This window comes from Ambystoma mexicanum, chromosome 4q, assembly GCF_040938575.1.
Source record: "Ambystoma mexicanum isolate Mex_15411 chromosome 4q, UKY_AmexF1_1, whole genome shotgun sequence".
Taxonomy (NCBI): domain Eukaryota; kingdom Metazoa; phylum Chordata; class Amphibia; order Caudata; family Ambystomatidae; genus Ambystoma; species Ambystoma mexicanum.
The window spans coordinates 441,535,687-441,560,684 of record NC_090928.1 but is presented as its reverse complement, the minus strand read 5'-3'; the positions used below and the strand labels follow the sequence as shown (position 1 = coordinate 441,560,684).

The following is a 24,998-nucleotide window of genomic DNA, read 5'->3' as shown; positions in this document are numbered from 1 at the left end:
CTGAACTCAATTACGCTATCACAGACAAAGAGCTCCTGGCCATTAAGTCAGCCTTTAAGGCACTACCTCTTGGGCGCCAGACACACAATCACCGTAATAACTGACCACCGGAACCTCCAGTACCTAAAAACGGCAAAGGCCCAATCCTCACGACAACTACGTTGGGCTCTTTTTTTTGCTGAATATGACTTTGTGATTACATTTTGACCAGGGGTGAAAAACGGGAAGGCTGATGCCCTTTCCCGTATGTGGGTGGAAGAGCAAGGGTATCAGACCCCTGACCCAATAGCAATCATCCCGAGTGTCAAGCTCCTAGGAATCACAGCAACCATAACTCAGAAAGAATTACATGAAGAAATTCAAAACCTGATGAGTCCGGAGCAATTACAAGCGTGGAGTGCACAAGGAGAACATTACATGGTAAAAGATCAGTTGCCCTACTTCAGGAATCATTTATTCTTACCAAACCAAGAACTACGAGAACAAGTCATGTCCGTTATCATGATTCCTTGATTGAGGGCCACCCCAGAATCGCTAAAACCCTAGCCAAGGTAAAATGAAATTATTGGTGGCCCACGTGGCGTAAAGACATTATCCAATTCATCCTATCTTGTGGAGTGTATGCTCAAAACAAGTCATCCAAGCAGAAACCGGCTGGGCTATTACAACCATTGGAAATCCCACCAGCACCCTGTCACACGTTGACCCTCGATGCAGATCGCCCCCTTGACAAGTGATATCTAGTTGATCTAGGGCGCTCCTGTCTTCCCCTTCCCCTGGCGCCCACCCAGCGTGCACCACACACTCATCTCACACCAATTGGATCACGCACCTGACTCAGACGGTTATGGTTTATCTGTTTGGTTACCTATTACATTAATATTTTTGTTGGTAAATGTATGACGATAATGCTCTTTAAGAAATGCCAATAAACAAATTTAAAAATAAATTAAGCACTCCCTTGTGCACCCCCTTCTAAAGAAGCCCTCTGCCGATCCTTCCTCTATCGCCCTATCTCCATCACTCTTTTCCTGGGCAAACTCACAATTTGGCCATCTCCCAGATTAATCTACATACTGAATCTGTTAGTTGACTCCATTACCACAAGCCTGGCTTCAAAGCTGCCAGACACACGGAAACTGCTCTCCTGAACACCTGTGAAGACTTGCTCTGCAATCTTGACTCTAATCTCCCTTCTGTCTCTGCAACAACCTTGGTATTACTGATCAGGCCCTAGTCTGGTTGACCTCCTTTCTCACCGACAGACCCTCTCAGGTCCAACTGGGGTCTTTCTTTTCTTCTATCTCTCGCTCTACTTGTGGGGTTCCATAGGGCTCTAACCTCTCTCCCTGGCTCTTCAACCACTACCTGGCACCTCTTGCCCACCACATCGCTACTTTCTGCTCCAATTTACAATGTTATGCGGATGACACACGGCTCTCTTTCGGGCTCCCCTCAGCCACCTCTGCTTCTTCTCTCATTCCAGACTGTCTGGCCGCAATTCAGGAATGGTGTGCCGCCAATGATCTCTGCCTTAATGCGAGCAAGACTGAGATCCTCCTCATTGGGACATCTGCTCCCTCTCTGGCCGCCACTCTGGGCCCCCTACCTACTCCTTCCTGTGAGGCTAAGAACCTTGGAGTCCTCTTCGACTCCACATTCTCCTCACATCTCTGACGTCTCTAAGAACTCAAACTATCAGCTGCACCTTCTCAGAGGTATTCGTCTTTATCTCACATTCCCCCAGAAGCTCACTATCTCCAGAGTTCTGGTCCTCTCTAGGCTGGACTATTAAAACAGCTTCTTTTTAAATCTTCCTGCCTCTACTCTTCAACCTTTATATCTTATCCAGAACAGGACTGCAAGACTTGTCCTTGACCTCAGGGCCAGGAATCGTATCTCTCCAGCTCTGAAATCTCTTCACTGGCTCCCCATGGCTGCAAGGATCAAGTTCAATACCCTTTGCATCGTCTGGAGCCTGGGACCACTGTACCTCCAACCTTCTCTTACAAAACATCTTACTTCTTGAGCTCTCCGCTCATCCACCTCCAACTCTCGGAGGGTCAGACGCTTCCTCAAGCAGAGAGTTGGGGGCAGATGTATCTCCTCTGCTGGGGCCTCCCTCTGGAACAGCCTCCCTGCCTCTCTCAAACTTGAGCAGAACCACATGCGGTTCCTGAAGCAACTCAAGACTTCCTTTTCGCTTCCGCTTTCTCTCTTTCTTTCCCCTGCTGATGCACCTGACTGCTCCGCGCACTGGTCCCCCTCTGAACTTCGGCTCAGGTTCCTGCATGTCCAGTTGCCCTCGCATTGCCTCTGGTCTCGCCAGCACTTAAGGGTCTTATCTGCATCCCTACAGTCCCTTCTCTCTGCACTTATGAGCCACCAGCTGGCTGCGCGTTAAGTGCACTTCCCCCTTCCCTCTTCCCCCGCACTTGCACTATGTGAATGACAAGGCCTAGTAAGATCAGTATTTTGTCCTCCCTTTGTTTCCCCCTCCTTGTCTTGTCACACCTAGAAACACTTGTGTACAGGACCGTTATACCGTTATAAATGCCATATCATATCATACAGAGATACAGGCTCCATAAGGACACTATACAAAACCTTCTAGAGCTGATAGAGGATATCACAACCAAAAAGAGAACCCCCCTCCATACCATGTTGGCAAAGCTGAAATTGCTCTCTGCCCCAAGCTACTGTGCAACAGGCTAACTTCAACGAGTTAAAGATAGACATTGTGGGCATACCCCAACCCCTCATTAGCAGATTGGTAATATGTGAAGTCACAGAGGAGCTAAACTCTCAAGTGGCATCAAATGTTACCTTTCCACAGTGACCAGAGGACACCTAAGCCAAGCAGATTGTTAGGGATATTTCTCCACAGCTCTCTGGTGAGGGATGCAAAAGTATCTAACCAAAAGGGAGTACATAATTTCCAAAGAAAAGAAATACCAAACTGTCTATACTGGTTGCTATGGCAAAGCAGTCCGTCTTAACTCAATGGAAGAAGTAGGAGGTTACTGTAACGCTTACCTCTGGTGCCCTGCCCTCTGGTACCCTGCAGGAGTGCCGGGTCCGGATCGCCGAAGTGTGGTCCTTGGCAATGTGGTGCTAGTCCAAACCACTCTGTCCGCACTGTTCCGCTGTAAGGCTGTAGCCCAGCGTACAATACAGTTGGGAGTGATTTGGCAAGGCTCTCAGTAAAATGTGATTGGTACTGGACCCTCAATGGACCCTCTGGGTGAACGTGTGTGTGGATACACAAGGAAAGGTAAGCCTCGTGTTCTCGGCACCCTCTCCCACCACCCTTACTCTCCCCAAGGTATGCTGGCTGGCGGTGCAAGAACCTGCTCACCTTGATACCAACTTTGTGCCCAGGACATGAGGAAGGCATCTGTTTCTAGTTTCTTCACTGGAATTGGTGGCCCAGTCCAGCTGCGGAACACGGGATACCTTTATGTGAGTGCTTACTTGACACACTGTAATGTCCTTCTCTGTGGTGTTAGCGCGTGCTGTGTTATTCTCCTCCCGCGCAATTAATGTCCTCTCGTGTTCTATTAATCTTCTGGAATGATGTTGGGCTGAGCGCTTTGTAAAGTGTCCTCTCCTTAGTTGCCAAGCGCATGGCCAACTTCCTTTGCGGTGTGCTGTTTAACTTGTATTTTTCCCCCTTGCAGCATGTTAAGAAATCTCTTCCCCTTTCAGGATTCGGATGAGCCGTGCTTCCTGACTGCGGCTGAAAGTTCGGATGAGCCGCGCTTCCTGACTGTGGCTAAAAAAGCCCCACTGATGAGTGGGGAGTCTAGATGAGGGCGGAGGTTCCCAGAGGGCAGCCTGAGGTAAGCCGGACTGCTGGGAGGAGGGGGCTTGCTGGAGAGGAACTCTGAATGTAGCGTATGGCTTACTTGATTGTCTTTCCCTCCCCAGGAGCTGCGGAACGCTGCAGTGAAAAGAAGGCTTAAGAAGTCCAAATGCAACCACAGTTAGTATTCTTGCTGTTGGATGACTGCGGGACCTCTATCAGGTATCAGGGACGACTGGAGCCGTAGAACATGGACCTCCAAAGAAGACGGCAAACATTACGCTGCCTGCATACCAGCCAGAGAAAACGCTAAGCGATGGGTGTGGCCCAGGGTGGGGTTTATATAGCCCTGTGCACACCCAGCACCACTAGACCACCAAGGATACTTGTGACATGGATTGTCAGGGGCCATCCTGGTTCCTGCATGGCATCCTGCTGTGGGGGCCATCTTGGTGGAGGCTGCCAGTGTTTGCAAACTGCAGCCTACGCCAGCCAGCAACCCTCAATGTCCAGGTCTTGTACATATTATGTGCCTGTGTTTTTCTAGGGATAATGACAGTTACCCTACAGAATACACTGCACTGGTATACTGAAAAATACTTTATAAAATCATACATCAATATTGAGAAGGTCAAACAAGTACTTTGAGTTAAACAACACTTAGTGATGCACAGTGTATGCATAAAATAGTGAAGGTTTAAAGTCAGACCCTGCCCATTGGTAGGCAGAATACATATATGTCTAAGGGGTAGGGAGAGACCCTAGACATAGTAAAACACATGTACCCAGTCATAATAAGGACCCAAAAGGTCACACATGAATAGTTATAGGATCCTCATGTGCCTAGCAGCATTGATGATACACATGCACACTATATATCACCTAGAATGAAGAAGAGGGGTTAAAAGTGAATAATGCCCAGAAGGCCCCCAAAAGTTAGGATTCAATTAGGCTGCCAATACCAGACCCAGAGAGTCAGGGTTACACTCCAAATAATTCAGTGATACAAGATAACCAACAGTTCAAAACAATAACATCAGATTTCAATATGCAGGAGTGTAATGAAGGCATTTAAAAACCTGCAATACAGCTTGTGTACAGAGCCCAGGGTTGCCACTGCAAATTTGCTAGGATATGGGACATCTGGGAGAATTGCAGGGAATGAAGGCTTATATTTGTATCCAATGATGCATGTATTCAGTGCATTTAATCACATCTTTGAACAGTGTATGTTTTGTTACAGCTCTGGCTTCCACCGATTGATTGTTTTCTGGTTACAACACTATGTTTTATTTGTTCTTGCTTGCGGTGTTCAAGTACACTAGAAAATAGAAAAACTCCTTTTGCAGGGCTAGTTAAAAGATCAGGTCACCCCGGAACTTGAACCAAATCCAACTACAACAAAAATACTTTGCATTCCCAGGAGGGTGGCCCAAAGCCAGGAGCAAAAGCAATGACATAGATGGTAACAACACGTTGTAGGTTCCCAACCAAGAGGACTAGATGGCGCAGAGAGCAAAACAGAACAACTAGCATGCAATAAATGGTCCCATGACTGCATCAACAGTGGAGATGACCGAAGAATCCCCAAACAAAGAGTAGGGGTGGGGCAGTGGTGACCCACTACCCTTCAGGATGATGTAGACTTCCTACCTTGAGGTGCTATGACAAGGAGGGCAAGACAGAAGAAAAGAAGCCAAGAAAAGGCTCCAACACGGTACCCCGCAAGCCCCACTACCACTCAACAGTCCACTTTTTTTTACTCTTCTTTCTGGACAGCACCATCTATTTTTTATGGTGGCTGGAGGGAAGGTCATCTAGAGGATGGGGGGACGAAGTTCTAGGAGTACTGTAGCCATTACAGTGGCTAAGAATACCTCCCGTTCCAATTCTACCATACTGTATAGGCGACTGCATAGCATAAACAAACAAAGGGAGAAAGAACTTCAACTAATTCAAGAAAAGAGATTCTTCACAAGCACTTTGCCATAGGCTGCATCAACTAGGGAGGTAGTGTTCATGCATTGGTGTCTGTAAAAGGCAGAAGCCTTAGAGCACATAGCTGCCTTACTGGGAATCCCCTATGCAACCTGTCTCTGGAAAGCCACCATCTTGGCTTTAGCTCGAAGAGTATGAGCATACAAGACCAAAAGGATTCAGTTTTTGAGTCTTGAATGCTTTCAGAATAGCTCAAAACATACATCTTGCAATAGAGACCTTAACTCCTTGGTGCAAGCCAGATAAAACCTCAAAGCGGCATGAAATGCAAGTATTGTAGAAACCCAGTACGCCTCCAATTTAGGGGATGGAAAGAAGATGGACAAAGAAACTGCACCCAACCAAATGTTACTGCTCTTTTATTCTTTATTCTAATGCTTGCTGTATTGACCCACAATGTCACAAAGTAGAGCCTAAATTCACAATCCTGCCAACTCTCGAGTTTCTTACTCAGTACTTCTGTGTGACAAATATCAGGATCAGGAGTGTTTTAAAAAGTGTCATTTGTTGGTCAATAATACTGTGCTACGTAATGCATATGTGCCGTTGGTGGAATAGGCAAAAGCTCAGGAGGACACGATTTTGCTTGTGTCGTGCAGGCTTTCAACATATGTGACAGGGTGTTCCAAACAATCGACAACATTCAGATTAAGCTTCAAAGATTTATTAAAGAGAAAATAAATTGTCAAGATTGAATGAGTATTCTGGAAGTTTCTCCACTATTAGGGCACAGCCCGATCGCTCCTCTCACTGTGGTTTTCTCAAGTCCCTGTGATGGTCGAAATTTGGGATTGTGCTATTTTTCCCACATTCCAGCAGTTGTCCTGGGGTCTTCTTCCTCTCTTTTGTTACTTCCTTTGGATTTTCATTACTAACTCAGACTGTATAATTCCAATTGTTTTTTTCAAGTTACGCTCAATTTCTGGGAATGAATTCTGGATGCAACAGTTCAAATGACCTCTTTCTGATAATGGGCTCTCTCTCTGAGTACAGTCAATCAATGGTCTTTCCCTTCTTTCTGTGCTTCTCTTAAGTCTGTTCCACTTTGGGATTGGCCTCCTTTCCCAGAATGCAGCATCAATCACTTTTCATCTTGCACTGGACTCTCTCAACCTACAATAGTAGTGTTCAATGTCCAATCTCTTATTTCCATAAGACTTTGAAATTAGCCTTTCTCTCCCCAAATGCAGCATGTCAATTACTCATTTACTTACTTGACTCATCCCTTTGCATCAGAGTTCATTATTTCAATTTTCCTCCACTCATATGTGATGCTTTGGGAACAGCTTCTGTTTCCCAGATGTACATTTGTAATTCCTACTCCCCTAATTCCTGTTCTCTATTTGTAACCTGAGGGCTTCCCTTCTGGGTTTCTTCCGTTTACCTCTAATCTGAGTTCCTGTCATTTGACCCCTTCCCAGCCAGAAGCCTTCCCTATGTTTCTTTTGCATCACTAACACGTCTCGGGGTCCCGAATTCCATCTCTGGCTCCCTCAACTCGCTCATGCATCTTGAAATCAAGGTCTTTTCCCTCTGGTTCTGTTGTCTTCCTCACTTGTCTACAGCTTGCAAGTTCCCCTGTCAGCTTGGTTCAATCAGCTTCAGTGGTGCCTGGGTCGACTCTTACCCTGCCGGGCATCTTTTCTTACCCCTGTGCCATAAGGGTCTGTTATCCCTCATATACCACCACCCAGTTCCTTACCTGTATAGGTACCAACTCCATGGTGCCCTTCTCCAGCACAGAATGAACCTCTTTCAGGAGCAGTAGGGTCTGCAACAGGTGGTGGTCTGGCCAGAGGGGTGCAATCCACAAGGAACTTTAAAAATGGAAGGCAGTAATGCCAGGAGACTACCTGAAGAGCACCTGCATCTGGAGAATTGGTGCACCATTCTTGCGATCGATGGGACAGACACCCCTCCACCAGCGTTATATGGCAAAAGACCTTAAAGAGGGTTTGCGCCCGGGGCCGCACTGGAGGGGACATACGCGGCGCCGGTCTGTGTCTTAACTCCTCTCCCTCTAGTAGGACGTAAGAAGCGTCTCTGACCTTGACAGGCGGCGGGCTGCTTACCTTTTAGTCGATAGTTAAAGTAACGAAAAGGCTTGCCCTTCCATTGAGTGGAGGGTTGAACAGGCTACCTAATTGCTGCACCTAAGGACTTTGCCAAAGCCTTGGATGCCTGCAGTTTCTCAATACTGTTGTCTGCCTTTTGGCCAAAGAGGTGAGTACCATCAAAAGGCATGTCAAGCAGTTTAGCGTGGACATCTTGTTCAAACCTGACTTTTAGTCAGGCGAATCTTCGCACAACGGAACTCGTCCCCATAGTTCTCCTCAAACAATAAGCTGTGTCGAGACCCGTCTGGAGGGATTGGCACATGGCTTCCTTTTCATCTTCATGTACATTAAGGAAACCTTTCCTCATTTCACTGTCGGGGATGTGTTCAGCGGCCTCAGCAATCGCAGACCATAAAGTATGCATATATTTTGATAATGCACATGAAGCATTCACTGCTTTTAGTGTCATACTGATGGAGGTAAAAACCTTTTTTGCTCAAGCATCATAACGCTCATCATCCCTGTCAGGGGATAAAGATGAATAGGTGCTAGCCTTGTTACTCACGGTCGCAGCATGTACTACCAGACTATTACGTACCGGATGTCTGGTTAGGAATTCTGGGTCAGACAAGGGTTGTCTGTATTTTTGGGTAAAATGCGTATGGTCTGCTGGCCCGAGCAAGGAGTCTTCCATAGCTCCACGAGTGGATTTTTATTGCAATATGCAGAGAAAGAAGGGGTTCCACGGTAGTGTCCTTGTCTAGACTGTCAGTCAAGTCACGTTCTGTGATGTCAACAGGTGGAGGGACCCAACCTAAGGCATCTGTTAATTTAGCCATCATTCTCCTATAAGCCACATTAGAATGGGCTCTAGGGTCTTCCTGTAGGAATTCCACCTCTGGAGAGTTGTCCAAGACCCTTGCACCATGCAGGGGAGAGGCTAAATCAGAAAGACTTTTCTCCTTGTCCTGAAACTCCATTAGGATGTCGAGGCAGACCCATGGGTGCAAACCGGAAGGAGACCGGGTCATCATCCTCATCAAAAATATCCTGAAAATAGGACATAACTTTCCTTGTGCATCTAGGAATGAATCTATTCGAGGTACACTCGACTGTCTTCGATGGTTTAATCTGTGACATCGATGGCACCAATGAAACGTCAAAAAACATATCTGCTGGTGGATTCCAAGATGGCGAAGTTGGTGTGAATACGTGCCACCCTGAGCTCCCGCTCCGACAACGCTGTAAAGCACACCCAGAAGCCTGAAACAGCCCTCCCCGGGACCCATGGAGCGGAGCCAGAACCTCTGGAAGACGGAGGAGACAATCTCCCCTTCGAAACTCCTGAGAAGCCGACTTCCAGCGGCACCGTAAAAAGAGGCGCGGAGGACCAGCCGAAACGGAGAGAGGATTCCCCTGGCAACATCCAAGACTCAGACTCCGGGGGTCATCCCGCGCTCCACTGCAGAAAGTCGGGTTCGGGGATTCCCCCCAGTACCCCTCCTCCTGCCGGGACAATCAAATCCAGAGCACTGGCTCAGGGGCCCCGAACAGCAGACATACGTGGCCAGACCGCTGCCGTGAGGAGCCGAGGCGGTCAACCATGCACCACACACCAAGCCCCGGAAAGAGTTAACGCGGGGTGGTGATCTGCCCCGCAGAGACAACTCGGGAACGGACCTGCCGCTGGAGCCCAGGTCAACCTCCCCCATCCGCCAGAGCCGGCTGCCCCCCACTGAAGCTGGGTCGGGGGAGCAGCGGCCTTTCTACGCTTACCAGCCAACACCTCTCCTTCACCCGAGGAAGTGGGCCGGACACATGCCAACCATCTATGGCAGAAGACCAGATGGCGGAACAATAAGTAAGTGGGGTGGCCAGGAGGCCGCGTGGCCAGTAGGAAGGAAGGCAGGGCCCCACTGTATGCCCCCCCACCACTGGTACAACCAGAGGCATGGCCAACAGATGGAATTAGGACACCCCGAGGGGGGGGCTAATCCCAGGCCGAGAGCCCAATACCTACTATCCCACCTCAACAGCTAAGACAATAGAAAGTCTGGCGCTGCTTGGAGGGCCCACAAATCGACAGCAAGCACTGGAGCGCTAGTGCAGTTTCCCTGCTGGGAAAATACCAATCAGGTGCGGGCCCAGCACCGCATTCCCCCCATCTAGCCCACTAAAAACGAGGACCCTTGACATCGAACTAGCTGGCCTCCCAAGATTTATAACAGAAGCAGAGGGGGTCTCGGTCCGCTAACCCTCCAACATCATCCACATCGGATCACCACCCACGGCTGCAAGGCCCCTTGAGCATGCAAAGGGCAGTATAGATACTCCCCCCCCTGACAACCAAAGATCGCAGAGACAGCAGGGCCAAAGGGTTCACGGCACCGAGCAACCCGATCAGCCCCCATCCAGGAACTCCCACGGCCTTCCGGTATGTCCAGAAACAAGCACAAAGACACCCAGCCCTGTCGAACCAGCTGAGAAAGACCCAGGAATGGACAATAGCACAAATCTGGGCCGGGGAATCGAGTGAGCAGAGAACTCACGACCCCAATGATGGCATCACGGAAGCAGTCTCAGCCACGGACCACAGAAAGGATGGGCAGGATATGCCAGTCACTCAATCAATGCTCAAGGTTCTCCTAGGGGAAATCGTGGAGAAAATCACAGACGCAGGGCAGAAGCAAATGGACGCATTAAGGGAGGATCTAGCCGAAGGCCTACAAGAAATAAAAATGGACCTCAACAAAATTGAAGAGAGAGCAGACACTAATGAGAGGGCCATACAGGAACTAACGGAGGACACACAAAAGTCAGACGCCCTTCTGGAAACCTTAGCAACAGCTACCCACAACCTTGAGCTGAGGGCCGAGGACTTGGAGAATAGATGCAGAAGATGCAATATACGCATTAAATCCCTCCCGGAGGCAGTTCAGGACTAGGACCTGGCCGAAACAATCAGAGCAATATTCTGAGAACTATTAGAAAAGGACCATGACGTCGACATCAGGTTCGACGGGATACACAGAGTTGGGCCACAGCACCAGGAACCGCGAGCGAGACTACGGCATGTCTTGGCGGCGTTCCATAGTTACACTCTGAACAAACAGGTCTTACAAAAAGCCAGAAAGGCAGGCCAGATCACTCATAACGGGGCAGATATCCCACTCTACCAAGACCTATCCCAAACCACCTTGACTAGGAGAAGGCGCATGGCACAGATTCTGACCCATCTAAGAGAGAACCAGGTATGATACAGATGGCTCCACCCATTTGCCCTCAGCTTCACGTGGCAAGGGAAACTCCACAAAGTTACGACGTGCGACCAAGGAGCAGCTATACTCGGCCTGGAGGACAAAGCACCACCACTACGTGCTTTGCCCGCCGGACAAGCAGGCCCCCGGATACGCACCCAACACTGGTCAGGACTCGTTCATCCAGAAATCCCTCACTCGACTGGTCAACTTTGCTAGAGGCCGGATCATACTAACGGGAGACTTTAACATGGCATGGGACCCCTCAATAGATAGAAGCTGGGACACATGGGGGCCGCAGGCAGGCCCTTCCGGGGATCTCAGGAGGAAAATGGGAGATCTGGCTCTAGTAGACACTTGGAGGGAGATCAAGGGGAACACGGCAGGCTACACATTCTATTCATATGCACATAAAGCCCACTCCCGAATAGACTACATATGGCTATCCTCCCCACTCCTGGGCTCCTCAACAGACATCGACCTAGGGACCATGTCCATATCCGACCATGCCCCCCTTACCCAGACTATTGCTAGGCCATACAGACCACAAGGCCTGTGGAGGTGGCGGTATCCGACCCTCTTGTTCAAAGATCCAATACAGAGAATTTGCAGCCCATAATAAATGGGGGGGGGATACATCACCCCAGGTGGGGTGGGATGCCCTCAAGGCCACGTTAAGGGGCAAGATTATCACGATCAAGGCGAGGAGACACAGGGAGATGAGACTAGAGGAAGGTAATCTAGAAATCAGAATTAAAGAGGCAATGGCACAGATGGCCACGAAACACACAAGAGCCGCTGAAAGAGAGGTTTGCACACTCAGAGGCCAAATTAATCCCATCCAGACCAGGGCAGCAGAACGAAGCCTGCTGACCCTACGCCAAAGATACTATGTCAAGGCAAACAGATCTGACCGCCTCTTAGCGAAAATGTTTCGAAAAGGAAGGGAACGACAAACCTATTTTGAAAATTAAGGGCACGGGGGGGCAGGACATATACAAGAAATCACGAGATACATAGGGAGTTTTACAAATGTGTACTACTATAGCAACCCAGACCCTGCAGCGCAGGAGTCCTACCTTGACAGATCACGCCCATATCAAAAGAGGACAGGGATCGGTTGGAAGAGGAAATAAAAGATGAGGTTAGGAAGGCTATTGGCACACTAGCGACAAATAAAGCCCCAGGCCCTGATGGCTACGTGGCTGAATTTTTCAAACTACTCAAAGAACTCCTAATTCCTCATTTAACAAGATTGTTCAACCACATAGGGTCCACCAAAGACCTAACCAGGTCAATGGAGGAGGCGAAGGTCATCCTTATACACAAAAAGGGGAAGGATCCGGAGATGTGCGGGTCCTATCACCTGATAGCGTTCATAAATGTTGACGCTAAAATACACACCAAGATCCTGGCAACTAGACTACAATCGATCATGCCCAAAATAGTACAATCAGACCAGGCGGGCTTCATAAGGGGCCGGCAAACAGCAGACAAAGTCAGGAGAATAGCACATCTAATAGAAAAGGCGCAGCGAAAGGAGGTACCTGCACTACTGCTAGCGATAGATGCCGAAAAGGCCTTCGATCGGGTGGAGTGGGGCTTCCTTTTCGCCACAATGACTAAAATGGGCTTCCGCCCCAAATATTTAGATAGCATCAGGGCCAACTATCAAACCCCGACACTGCGATTGACAATCAACGGTCAAATCTCTGACCAGATTAAAGTAGAGCGGGGCACTAAACAAGGCTGCCCACTCTCCCCACTGCTATAGGCTCTGCAACTTGAACCATTCTTGGAGGCGGTAAGAGCGGCAGACTCCATAATTGGTATACCATTCGGGGGACAGGAACATAAGGTGGTAGCCTTCGTGGACGATTTGCTTCTTACATTGACGTGCCCTGAGCAGTCCCTACAAGGGGTCTGCGAGGAACTCGACCGGTTCGGGCGAGTGGCAGGGCTGAAAATGAACACCAATAAGTCAGAATTGCTCAGTATAAATCTGCCCACCCCCACTGAACAACAAATTAAAGCTGCACATGCCTTTAGATGGGCCAGTCATAAAATCAAATATTTGGGAGTATACTTAACTAAAACCATAGAGGAAGCATACCAGGATAATTACCCACCTCTGCTGGAGAAAATTAAATCGAAGCTTATTGATTTGGGGCCGCTATCCATCTCGAGGCTGGGGCGGGTTAACATCTTAAAAATTGCGATACTGCCACTGCTATTATATCTATTCGCCGCACTACCTGTAGACATCCCACAGGCATTCTTTAGAGCCCTACAGAAAACCACAAATCGTTGCATCTGGAAGCAAAAACACCTGAGAATCTCTGCAAACCTCATGAGAACTCCAACCTCCCGCGGAGGAATGGGGAGCTGGATTTCAGGGCATACTAAATAACAGAACAAATTACAATACTCAGGGACAGGCAAAGGGATGACTGGGATACACCGTGGCGTACAATGGATAGGGCGGTGGTGGCGGGACAGCTAGTGGGAATGCTATGGAAACCGAGGGCTGATAGAACACCTCAAATGTATGCCAGCAAAATTACATCAACGGTGGGGGAGGCATGGGATGCCGCGGTGAAATGGGCTGAAGTTACGACCTTCCACTCCCCCTACACGCCGCTGTTCGAAAACCCACAATTCTCCCTGGGTTGTGGAACCCCAACTTTTAACAAGTGGTCTCAAGGCGGCTGCCAAATGGTGCGGGATATGTTCATAGGCGGCAAAGTCAAAGACTTTGAACAATGCAAGTCAGACTTCAAGCTAGAAGAGCAGCATAGGTATGGATACATGCAATTGCGTCATTGGATGTCCCACCCAGAGATGAAACAAGCGGGCTGCCGCCCTCTAATCCCATTTGAAAAATATTTAGACACCCACTTTGGGGACAAGGGCCTGATGAACTTTATATACAAACATATAAAAGAAGGGGAAAGCCTACCTAGCAGGACCTATATGAGAAAGTGGAAGGCGGACACGGGCACTGACATAGGGGAGCAAGAGTGGCAACAACTGTGGACCCAGATACCTAAACTCACTAGATCACTCCAGGTCCGGGAGACCTGGCTAAAGTTAATGTTCCAGTGGCACCTAACCCCGGTCAGACTGCATAAAATGTACCCAAATTCTTCCCAACTTTTCTGGAGGGACTTTGGGGGGACTGGCACGTGGGCGCATATCTGGTGGGAATGCCCAAAGCTGGACACATATTGGGCATACGTGCACCAGGCTGTAGCACAGGTACTAGGGAAGTTGGGAGGTGTAAATAAGGGGCTAGATATGCTTTGTCTGAATGGGACTGTGGCCGAGATCCCTACAAGATCCCTCCGTAAAATATACGTAATCATGATGATGTCGGCAGCTATAGTATTGGCTCGCAAATGGAAGAAGAAAACACTGCCTCAGGAACAGGAGTAGATTGCCAAAATATGGTCAGTGGTTGCCATGGAATGGCTCACATACTCCATACAGGGAGATCACTCGCAATTTACAACAGACTGGTCCCCCTCCTGGCATACCTCGGAGGAGGGAAAACGAGAGCATGGTGCCGTAAAGCAGCGACTCTATTAGGAATCATTGGCTCACAAGAGGACTCCGATCTATGAACAGGAGAGAACAGAGACGCAAATCCTTGCCTACATGCGAGTAACCAATGGAATAGGGCCCCCTGACTTTACAATAGCAGAGAGAGAGAGACAGTGCATCTGGCTCCAGGATCAAGGGAAAGGGGGAGGGGGAAAGAAAGGGGGGTGGGTTTGGCAGGGGACAGTTTCAATGTTGATTGGTTCTTTAAAAATGCCAATAAACACATGTTGAAAAAAAACACATCTGCCACTGATGGTGTCGTCAGTCGAATCAGGGATTTCACCAGTCTCTGGCTCTTAGGCACACAAGGTGGTTGTTGAGGCGAGTCCCTGCCAGACTTGTCGGGTGCGATGGGCTTGGAGGTCTTCTTCCCGGAGGAAGAGAGAAACGGCGGACCTGCTTTTTCAAAGACCTGCATCGTTTTGAAGAAAAACTCTTCTCACTTCTGCGTTGAGGTGGTTTTAGAGGGGAACCTTATTTGTCTCCCTGGGCATGAGTCAGTCGACGAATGCCTTGTCCTCCTCCTCATCTTCAATGAGGAAGCAGAATGACGGGAGCCGCTCCTCGAGTGGGATCTCTTAACAGTGTTTTTTCAACCTTTTCTTCTCCTTCAGTGATTTATCAACCGCAGAGCTTTTATCGTCAGGTCGGATCTTCGATGGTGTTGTACTTAGAGACTTCGAAGATGAGTGACCTACGCCCAATTTGGAGGCTCGCTCCTTTAAGGGTGTTGGCATCACAACCTGACATGAGCCGCAATCCGCCACGACATGGTTAGTACTGAGGCACCACAGACAGACTGTATGTGAGAGCAACCTTTTAGCCCAGCAATCACAGCACTTTCAGAAACCGGAGGGTTTCAGAGTAGACACAATGAAAGAAAATAACTGCGTCAGAGGATTTCTCTGAAGCAAAGTTCATAAGTAGCGTGCTGGGCATGTGAAAAAAAGAAAGTGAGGTCAAGGGGCGCTGAGCGCGCTATTCGTACCAGCATCAACTTCACGTTCGGTCACGAAATGACGATTCGACTGCAATCTATGCTGTTGCACATGACGCGCCCTGCTGGGCAAACGTTTCGGAGGGCTGTAAAGCAGGAGAATACATATCTAAGATGAGGAGTCCGTGGGAGGATACAATCTATTCAAAACAAACATTCAGAAAAGGGAAATAAGAGGCCTGGACAACTTAATCCGCAATGAGCGGCTGCTGGCAGTGCAAATCCATAGTATCACCTTTCAGACCCATGCTCTGCCACAATGTTGCTCTACTCCCCAGTTTATGGAGCCCTCACCATCAGAGAAATGCTGTCCCTTCTGAGCCATCCTTCTGACTGACTAGCATTAAAGTCAATGATCTGATAAACAGGGGATCGATCTAGGAGGAGGTTCTGCAGCAAGCTCCCTTGGGGAGTCGAAAGGGTTGATTAAGGCCTTCTTTTTGTGTTTATGCTTGTTCAGGCCAGATACAGTGACTGAGTGGAATGTATGCTTACTGAAGTCAGTACACTATTTGCGTGTTACAATACCAACAATCCTGTGCTTCTTTGGTAACGGTGATGAAGGCCTACTGGTGCCATGCATTCCAGACAAAGGATCTAATCTGTGCCTGTGGTACTTGTCGCCATCAAGAGTGTGCTTTGGCAGCACATTGCGGCAAATCCCAGAGGACAGAATTTTCAACACTGTCGGAGATTGTTGGGAAGGAACTATGGTCCTCCTGAACCCCCAAGCGCATTAGAGTTAGGCAAGACCACTTTAAGGCACTATAATGCACTAGGGGGAGGAGGGGCACTGGGAAGTCTCTCTCATGCAAACATAATCACATACATAGACAAGCACTGAAGAAGGTAGTCATTGTCTAAATATAAGGTGCAATTAACTATTAGTTGGACAGATTTGCAATGTCAGATCCAAGGCATTTTAAAAGCTTATCTAGTGATGTAGATGAGACAACGTCCCCCTCCTTCCCAGAAGGAATGTGGCCTGTGGGATTCAAAATAGACCAGAGGCTTAGTGTGTGGTGTCCGTCACCATGGCCAGCCCAAACAGACTCACCAGGTGTCCACTGTTCATCAAGAGTCCATGCGCGTTAAAAATAGGACTCTCGTTTTTGTGCGGCAAAATGCAGTATGGGATAAATTATAAGTATAAAGTGTGGAGGAGACTACAGGACCCAGATAAACGTGAGCAGGATGAGTGGGATATGGAGAGAATGACTGGAAAATGTTTGTACATAAAAAACAATATTTAGTTTTTCCTTGGGCTAGGCCTTAAGGTCTCTAAAAGTCTGCAGAGCTGCATTGTGCTTTTGCATAGTTAGCTAAATGGAGGGAAGCGAGAGCTACAACGTGTTTTTGCATAGCTAACAAAATGTAGAAGAAAACTGCTGACAATGAAGAAAGAAGGCTTTGTAGCATCCCTATTATGGAAAAAGGACGGATTGGGATGAAGCCAAGATCCAGCTCCAGTGACATCCCCACGGCAAGCCAGGCCTATATAAACCCATGCCTGAAACCACTGTGTCAGGAAGGAAAGGAAGAGGGACAGCAGAAGACCGTTCAGGCAGCAGAGTCCTTTGCTACTATCCTCATTTGTAAATTAAAATTGTTATACTTACAAGATCGCCTTTTTGCCTCATTTCTCTAGAGGGGTATATTGATTCTGGTGTGGGCGTAATTAGGGACACCCCTACAAGATCCCAGAGATTAGGAGTATCCAGCACATTTGTGTGAAACAATTTTCCCATTACTGAACGTCCCAGTTCAAGGCAGCTACTTTGCCTCGTGCCAGTCCCGGTATGAAGCCTCATACATGTGTTGGGTGCTAATTGCGCACCAAGCAAATTGCCAAATAACTCAAAGGTATCTATAACGGAGGCCAAGCATGAAGAGGATCATGTACCTTTTGCTTCCAAATGTTTGAATTCTAGAACTCTTGAAGAGACCACATCCCAATGATGTTGGGGTATTGGTAAAAATGGTTCTTATGGGATCTGGATAATGGATAAATTACCTTTCAAACAGACGTGCACGGGATACCGGGCATTTAGGGTACACAAGCGATATTAATTAGGATTGACATCTGAAAAAAGCGATCCGCAAGACTGTTATTTTAAGTGTTTGCCCTATGACACAAACATAAGGTAAGAGGACATATTATTAGAAAATTCAGATTTCTAAAGAAATGGACTCTAAGGAAGCACGTGTATGGTTAGGTATACCCTGACTAAAATAACAAACTCTAAAATCTGGCGTCGATTTTCAGGATAGAAGAGTGGAAAGGAGAAGGCTGGTAGAGGGCAACACAAAATCTGTTAATTGTAAATGGGCTCTAGATATTAAGTTCCCATTTCTTTGTGCAGACGTAGGCATGCCCACTGGCTGGGTTTGTTAAACTTAGCTGGCCATAACCAGTGAAGTGGGTTTTTTTAAGGAGAATTTGGCTTGGGTACAAATAGGACTGGCAAGAGTGTGGAGTAGAGTGTGGAGTCTGCAGGAGTATAGAGACTGGAGTGGTGAGAAGTCTGTTTACCCTGTTATTTGCCTGGAGGAGGAGCCAAAGAACAGTACAATAACCTCCACTGGCCACGGAGCGGGCCACAGAGTGTGGAGTATGCAGGAGTCCGCAGGATCAGCAGAGCTGCGGTAGCGCTTCTATCAGCATAGGTAAGAATTTACACTGTTCACAGTATCGAGACACATTAACGTGAAAATTCCATCCTCTCCCCTCACTGAAATAACAAAAGTGCACAAGAAGCACAAATCTTACAAACATCAGCTGGAATTAGATACTGTGACAATCTAGTGTGGGGGGACTGCGGGAACTATCCTTTGAGCCCCACGCTGAAAGCCTAGCCATACCAAAACCCCCCTCCTCCCCCCCGGCCCTTCCACACGCTCAGAGCAACTAGTCATCTGTGTGCCCCCTGCGATCAAGAACCAGGAATTGGAGCAGAGGGCGGGCGGTCTTCCCGTGGCGAGTTGGCTGCTGCCTGGGTGCTGCAGACTCGCTCACGAAGATTGGGTCGGAAGCGGAGAGACTCGCAGGACATCTTGTGCTGCTTTTATTTAGAACGGAACAATGATTAAAGCGGTGGAAGTTGGAAGAGCCTTACCCCTAGAGAAACTACCTGCAAACCAAACGAGGCCCCGAACAAAAAAGATGTCGGAGAAATTATCTATAGCACAAATGAATCAATGGAACATGATAGCCCCACCCTGGGGGAGGCTCCAAAAGTCTCTCAACTTAAAGAGAGAGTACCCATTATCAGCATACGAGAACAGACAAAGGAAGTAAATTTCATACCTGTGCTAAATGAAAGAGTGGATGAAATGAATGGCGAAAAAAGCATTTGTATACAAAGAAACTCAAGTGCAGTTACTCTAAATACCTCACATTTGTTTCAAGACAAAAATGATTTTATAGATAATACTGAATCTGAAAGAAAAAGCTTGCTACAAGCGCAATGGAGAAAGGAGCTGCAGAGTACGAGTGAAAAACCCCAAATCAGTGATGTAGAAACATACACAGAGGTAAATAAAAATGACAGCTTAAATAAGCCCGCGTATGGGAACGAGAATGGGGCAGCGCTCATTGAACCACTCTCACAAAAGGAGAAAGCCGCTAAGGAAAATGGAAACAATATTACCAAAGAGCAACAAAATCAGATCATCATTGGAAAGAGACTGTACCATTAAGTCCACACCGTTTGGAACGACTTTCACTGAATTTGACCGAAATAGAAGCTCTGATGCGATTACAACAAACGATTAAAAAAAAACAAAAGACTGGGCAATGAATCTGGAAACAGAATGGAGGACAGTGTTGGGGATAACATAACCTTGGCTAACACTGATACAGGGGATTTAATAGCAAAAAAGAGACAAACGACAAAAGTTGGATCATACGACAAGAAAAAAGCTTTTAAGACGGAAGAGTTTACATGCCCCTGTATTATAAATCCAACCCAACAGCAGGAGTCCATCGCCACTAGAATGGTAGATCTACAAAATATGTTGATCGCCGTAATCAAGACTGTTAAAGAACACACAAAGATTTTAAAATCCATCTTCGACAAACAAAAGAGTCTCGAACAACTTACATATAAGATCCAAGAACGGCTCAGTGTAGAAGCGCAAAAAAGCTATATTTGGCAACAACGATTCGCTGATATAGCAAGACAGGACCGAATGGACAAAGCCTCACTAACTGAAGCTTTAATCACCATTACTAAGACATCATTAACGAACAATCATAACAGAGAAAGAACTCAAAAGAAGAACGAATTGCCCGAAGAAGATTTGAAAGCTCAGCCAACTGACTCAAGAGCTTCAAATAACCAAATTAAGAATGGCAAAAACCAACCAGATAACTTGAATCCTGAAGCGGACATACTTTTGATTGACTTGACATCGATGCTTTACAGAATAAGGTGAACAAAAAGAATCCTAGTCAGATTCTGGATGTAACAGAAGCAAACCTTGACCTGAATAGGAAACAACCCAAAGGGAGTCAGAATTACAGCATATTCGAACAACAAGTTCAGAACACTGCCGGAAAAGTAAGAACAGGGGTTCTGAAAAAGCAAACCAAAAAACAACAACGAGGCTCAAGAGCTTTTCTTATAAACTTGTTACATAGCAACAAGGAAACTCCCAAAAAATGTAAGCAGACGGAACTGAATGTGCCAAGAACGGCCAAGGCTAACAGAAATGAGGCCGAGAACAGAATTAGAGTGAATGAAGAAAACATCCAAACTCAAGGAAAGACTAAAGAGAATCCTATAACACAGACTATAGAAGCTAGAGAAATAGAACAAGGAAATATCGACTCTTTGATGAACCTACCTACTTATACGACACACGATGCAGAGATCACAGAATGAAAGCATGTTGAGAACCATACAATCCGAACAACAAACAAATATGACTTCAATGATCATAATAGACTGCTATGAGGAATCATTCGTAGGATCGCATATATCTGTAGAGCTATCATGCGAAGAGATATCGGATGAAGAACTGTATTCTGGAAATTGTACTTTGTCTTCAACAAGACTGGAGAGGTCAGATTATGAACACCAAACAGAGGATGTCAGTTGTATTAGCACCGAATGCTCTGTCCGGAATGAGAAGCAAGATACCACTGCGACAAGCCCGTACCGCAAATAGCCCAGGTTTGTTGATCCCCATTGGAGACCAAAATTAATCCGTTTGAAATTAGAAGGAAAAACGGATAAAGAGTCAAAAATCATCATGAACAGAACTAACACACTATGCCTTTTCCAGGCGATACCTAAATTAGAAAGCTGAACACCAATGACCTTAAACTAATAGAGTTCATTGATGACAAAGGCTTTGATAAAATTTGGATACATTGTCATACAACAGAATTGAGGAGTCAAATAACAGCATGTGCGAAAGAGATAAAGTCACTTGGGTTCATCGTGACTTCAGAGGATAGCCAAGACAACAGGCCTGATGACACCGCCACCATGATCCGGCGAGACAATAGCAGAATGTATTCCAACATTACGAGCTGTAAAAACAGCACGCGTTATGAGTATGCAGAAGAGCAATAAACAGGGAACAAAAGAGACACACTGCCTATCGAGAAAGTTCTAATTACCAACAGCAGGCAGCCAAAGAACCTGTAGGATGGAAATATGAAGCATTGCCCTTTTGGCGAGATACTAGTTTAGAGATGGACCATAGAGAGCTGCACAAACAGGCGGCACTATAACAACAAACAGAAAGTATCAAACAAACTGTCACATTATGTTCGGGGAATACAAGGGGACACCAGTACCTATTTCAAATTGACCAACCAGAATTGAATAAAGCAAACATCATATGTCTACAAGAGACATGGCTTATTGAACACCTATATGTGAAGGATATCTTACCTACACGAATCCTGCAACTGCTAACAGAACAGGCAGACCGTCAGCTGGACTTCTCATGCTAATAAAACAAGACTTGGCACTAGAAGCTATTGAATACCATAATATAGGTGGCTGGGCCCAGAATATTGTATTGAAAACGGACTCAACGATACTGCAAATGCCTGCATCTACGACAATCAGTACTAACAGAAAACATCTAAGTATTACAAACGTTTACTGGAATCCCAGAAAATTCAAAGAGGAAACAGCAATAGACTCAATAATGACCATGATAGACAGCACTGCACAGAAATATGAATACGTAGAATTCATTATATGCGGCAACCTCAACTTCCATTTGTTTGATGATGAAGGGAAAATAATGGAAGATCATTTACTTGAGCATCGAGCTCGCAGATGGGTAACAGAGGTATGCAATAGAAATTTTGACCGTTGGGATGCATGTAATACAGCAACGAATACACCAGTCCCCACATGGTCGCGCGGAAGAACCAAATCAATTATATTTACACCACTAAAGGAATTCCTCAATCTGTGATTAAAGCAGTGAATGTATACAGCAAGCACAGGGATCACTACACCCTTAAACTCACGTGGGAAATGTACACTAACAAGCGTCCCAGAATAAATATCCCACAGCTAACAGTGTCGTCCTGAATGAATCGGCTTTAAATCCCACAAAGTAGATTAACAACAATTACTAAATTGTTTAAGAACTCGAAGTTAGAAGATAACAGTAGAGTTAACTATGGATCGCTACTCAAATTTCGATTGACCGAGGTGCAGAAAGATCAGTCACACCCAAAACCTAAATATACATATAACAAAGCAATTGCTGAGAAGAAACAGGAAAAGAAAATTGCAATAAAGAGAGCCAACACAGAATCCCCTTGTACGAAAAAATGATTGATAAGCACAGCCAAACAAACATTTTAAAACTGGCTTAAAAATGCAAAAATGATTCAGGAACAAGAAAATGCGGCACTCATGATGAACACCCTTAAAAATAATAATACCAGGCGATTATGGGAACTTCTGAAACCCAATAAAAACAATCAGGAGGCAATGATAGCAGACGTTCCTGAACCTGCATGGGTAAAGTACTTCATAGAGCTATATCAAGAAAGAACATTGGGGAATAATATAATTACTGCTCCCATGGAAAAGAGATGGAATGTAAGCTACGATATTGAAGATCTGACCAATACAATTAAAATGCTGAATGTATCAAGAGCCCCCGTCCCGGATGGCATGTCAAACGCCACACTAACAAAGAACCCTGAAATTTGGGCCATGTTTTGGGGAGAAATCATTGAGCTTATTAATTGTACTAAAAGAGTACCGTATTCCTAGCAATTGGCCACACTCATACCAATATATAAACAAGGATCTACTAAGGATCCGATGAATTATCGACCACTGACACTTTTGGACCCTTTGGGAAATTTTTTTGCTAATCTTCTACTCACAAAATTAAATATATGGTCCAAACAAACCATTTGGCAGTCAGCCAGACCAGATTTGTCCGCAATGTTGGCACAAATGCAAACCTGACAATTCTAAATATGCTGAAACATGAAGCAGAGAGGACAAAAACACAAATATATGTAGCATATGTAGATCTCAGCCTTGCATATGACAAAGTCAATGGAGACCTGTTGTGGGCCAAACTGGAGCAATGGGGATGCCCCAGCGATATACTCGAACCCATCAAACTCTTGTATACCAACACCATAATACAAGTAAGAATGACAACCAATGGTGTTGTAACAAATCTAATTAATACTTGGCATGGCCTAAAACAGGGTAGTCCCTTGGCAGCAGCGTTAATCAGTCTCTTTACGTCGGATTTTGAGAATGCCACAAACGAACCCAGTATAAATCCACCGAAACTAAATGCCACAGCAGTGCCTTGCTTAATATATGCAGACGATATTATTTTCTTGGCAAAAACACTGTGTGGGCTTCAATTAGCACTGAACAAAACACAAGAATATATGGACCAAAATTAACTTTCAATAAACATAAAGAAAACCAAAACTATGCTGCTGACATGTAATAAGAAAAAAGGAGAAAAACCTTACACATACTATTTGCAAAAAGAAAAAATGGTACAGGTTTCCACGTACAAATATCTAGGAATCTGGATCAATCAATCCCCAACTGAAATGCCATGGATACAGCATTTGAAATCTAAAACTAACGCCATGGCACAACAGGGTTTTATGATACATAGAAAATGTGGCAAATTTTCTCTCAAACCAGTGTTAACTTTCTATAAACAAAAGGTGACAGCCATCCTTGCATATGGAGCTGAATCAATGATCAACCTGGACCAAACAATATGGACACAGCTTGAGGCGATATTCTGGCAAAAAATCTTGGGATTGCCGAAAGCGATAACAATGGCTCGTACACGCTACGAGCTGGGGTTCCAATCACTACAGTCAATAGTGTAATGGAAAATATTGGACCCATTTAGCAAGTTGAACAGTGAAGAAAAAATCCCGGCCCCGAACATTTTGAGAACCTCAGATTGAAAAGTTAATGACACAGTATTAAATAAATGGAAAGAAGCAGCCAAGCGTCTATGTATGAAAAAGGAAATCTCGTTGGAAACATTGACGCAAATGCCTCAGATTGCAAAACAGAAAGCTTGCCCGACTAGATTGGATCAAGACTCAAGAGAAGAAAGTCCGATATAAAATGAATTTAAAGTGCGAGGGTGAATCAAGAGCACTTAACCAACTACCACACTACCTTAACCTTTATCCTGACAGAAGAATTTGAGATAGGTTTTTAAGATTTACACTGAACTTTCTTCCCACAAGAGAAATCCTAGGGAAATGGACCCAAAATAAAGCTGCTAATAAAGATTGTAGATTTTGCCTAAATTCTGGGAAAAAAGAAACTATATACCATGTTCTAATGGAATGTGAAGTACTTAACACAAAACGATTAATATACAGTGGCAAATACCAAAGGGCCCCCTCTGAACTGGAAATTAAGGAAAGATGGAGCCAAATTTTGATGGGAAACAACAGACAAATGGTGGCTACCATTGTTAATTTTTGGGAAGACATTACGAAAACTGACCTAACATTCAAGAGTTTTAATGGAAAAGACTAAAGGTTTAAGATACAAACCAAATGCATTTTAATAAAAAATAAAAATAAAATAGGACTAGCAGGAGTGCCATGAGTGTTAATTAAAAACAGAATAATCTGGCAGGGCTGCAAAGACCAGGTTTAAATTGAAGAAAAAGCTTAGTAGACGTGCATGCACGAGAGCCCAATGTAAGACCGCTGTGAAAAAACGTTTGTTGGTTGACTGAAAAAAATGAACTGAATGAAGAAAGCAGGAGGTTGACATCAA

The 24,998-nt window shown here is 45.9% G+C and overlaps 1 protein-coding gene across 1 annotated transcript in view; it reads right to left on the bottom strand.

The window, feature by feature from the left end:
• USP34 (ubiquitin specific peptidase 34) overlaps window positions 1-24,998 on the bottom strand; it is a 3,618,222-nt gene that overhangs the window by 1,291,210 nt on the left and 2,302,014 nt on the right. The window lies entirely within an intron of this gene.